The 2500-nt window shown below is 43.9% G+C and overlaps 1 protein-coding gene across 2 annotated transcripts in view; it reads right to left on the bottom strand.

Annotated features, from left to right (window-relative positions):
* Positions 1–2500, bottom strand: part of LOC143041519 (uncharacterized) — a 147999-nt gene that overhangs the window by 87431 nt on the left and 58068 nt on the right. The window lies entirely within an intron of this gene.

The raw sequence follows: 2500 nt of genomic DNA, 5'->3' as shown, positions 1-2500 counted from the left end.
TTGTATATCTCATCACCTTACTTTTACCCACATTTATCTTTAGCTTTCTTCGATCACATACTCTCCCTAAATCTGTCACCAACTTCCTCAGTCCCTCCTCCGATCCTGCCACAAGCGCAGTGTCGTCAGCAAACAACAGCTGGCTCACCTCCCACTTTTCTCCATTTTCTTTAACCATCTCCAATCCCTGACCCACTACCCTTGCATTTACCTCTCGCACTACCCCATCCATGTATAAGTTGAACAGCCAGGGGTACATAACGCATCCTTGACGAAGTCCCACTTTTACCTCGAACCACTCACTCTCTCCATTTCTAATCCTGACACAAGCTCTACTATTCTCATAAAAACTCTTGACAGCTCCCAGAAGCTTTCCTTCTATCCCATATATCTGCATAACCTCTCACAGTGCCTTCCTGTCTACCTTATCGTAAGCCTTTTCCAGATCCATAAAAGCCCAAAAAACATCCTTCCCCTTTCCTATAGCTTTCTCACATATCTGTCTTACCACAAAGATCTGATCTACATAACCTCTACCCGTCCTAAATCCACACTGTTCCTCACCAATTACTTCCTCTGTTCCTCTCCTAATTCTCTCAATCAAGATCCTCCCATAAGCCTTCCCAACCACACTTAACAAGCTAATCCCTCTGAAACTACTACATTCACACTTGTCCCCTTTTCCCTTGTAAAGTGGAACTATACACGCACTCCTCCAGTCCTCCGGCACTCTACCTTCTCTCCAGCAAACATTAGATAACCTCACCAGCCAGTCCACCATCACTGTACCTCCTATTTTTAGACATTCTGCATGGCATCCATCCAGATCAGGTGCCTTACCTGCTTTCATCATCTTAACAACTGCCATCACTTCATCCTTCCTTATTTCTCCTTCATTTTCCTCACTCATCACTCTCATTTTCTTAGCATTTCCCACTGCAACTATCTTTCCCTCCCTATCCTCCTTCACATTTAGCAACTCCCTATAATATTCTGCCCATCTTCCGCTTACTGCCATCTCTTCCATTATCATCTCTCCATCTGCACCTTTTACCTTTTCTTCTCTACTTGATTCGCCTCCTCTTCCTCTCTTAATTTCTTTCCAAAACATCTTTTTATTACTTTCAAAATTTTCTGTCAAAATCTTACCCCACTTCACATCTGCTCTCCTCTTTGCCTCATTTACCTTTTGCTTTACTTCTCTTTTCTTTTCTTTGTACCTCTCATATGACTCCCTCGTCCTATTTTGTAACCAATCTGTGAAAGCTCGCTTCTTCTCTTCTACAACCTTCTTTGTTTCCTCATCCCACCATTCACTACCCTTCCTTCTATTTCCTTCTGTCCTTCTTGTTCCACACACCATCCTTGCACACTTTGTGACTCCCTCCTTGAACCATCCCCATTCCTCCTCCACACCTAGCTCTACTCTATCCTTCATTTCCTCCCACTGATCCTTCAGCTTCTTCTTGTACTCCTTCTCTTTTTCCTTTTCATTTAAAGAGTTCACTCTAAGCACCTCCCTACCTTTTGTCCCTTTCCTCTTTCTCCATCTATCTTCCACTCTCAACTTACCTTCCACCAAAAAATGATCTGATATTCCCCCCCCTCTCCCCTTAGCACATGTACATCCTTAACTCTTCCTATCATAATCCTATTTACCACTACATAATCCATCAACGCTCTATCTACCACCCTTCCATGCACCACCCTCTCCCATGTGTACTTATGCTTGACTTTCTTCCGAAACACTGTATTTGCTATCATCAACTCTCTTTCTAGACACATTTCCACCATCAACTCTCCACTACGATTCTTTCCTGGAACTCCACATTTCCCAACCACTCCATCAATTGGACCATTTCCTACCCTAGCATTAAGGTCTCCCAGTACTATTACACTGACATTTCTCCCTAAATCCTCTATGCACTCATTTAAATCTATCCAAAAGGCTTCCCTTTCTTCTACTGTACACTCTTCTCACTGCCAGGCCCATATGCACTTAAAAAGACCCACATCTCCTTTCCCAGTTTCACCTTCATCCACATTATCCGTGAGGAAACCTCCTTCCACTCCACTACACGTTTACCTATCTCTTCACTTACTAGAATAGCCACCCCTTCCCTCCCTCTCCCTCTCTTCACACCTGATAACCTCCCACTTACACTCCCAAACTTACACTCACCCTTCCCTTTCAACTTAGATTAACTCAAAGCCAACACATCCATCTTTCTTCTCACAAACATACTACCTATCTCTTCCCTTTTACTCTCATCTGTAACACATCCATGCACATTAAAAGACCCAAACCTTAGGGTGCTGGTCGGAAAACTCCCAGACCCTCTTATGCCTTTACTTTTTCGTTTAGGAATGTCCCCTGTGGGGCTACAAGGAGAAGGATGCCTAGTCCCACTCCCCGTCCCTTTCTTCTCGCCTCTTACGATCCAAGTGGAAATACTTGGTGGCAGTATTCTTTTCCCCCACTACAGGGAATTCCCCCACA

Source organism: Oratosquilla oratoria, chromosome 31 (assembly GCF_046742065.1).
Source record: "Oratosquilla oratoria isolate Oo_2021 chromosome 31, ASM4674206v1, whole genome shotgun sequence".
Lineage (NCBI taxonomy): Eukaryota > Metazoa > Arthropoda > Malacostraca > Stomatopoda > Squillidae > Oratosquilla > Oratosquilla oratoria.
This window is presented reverse-complemented; position numbering and strand designations above follow the sequence as displayed.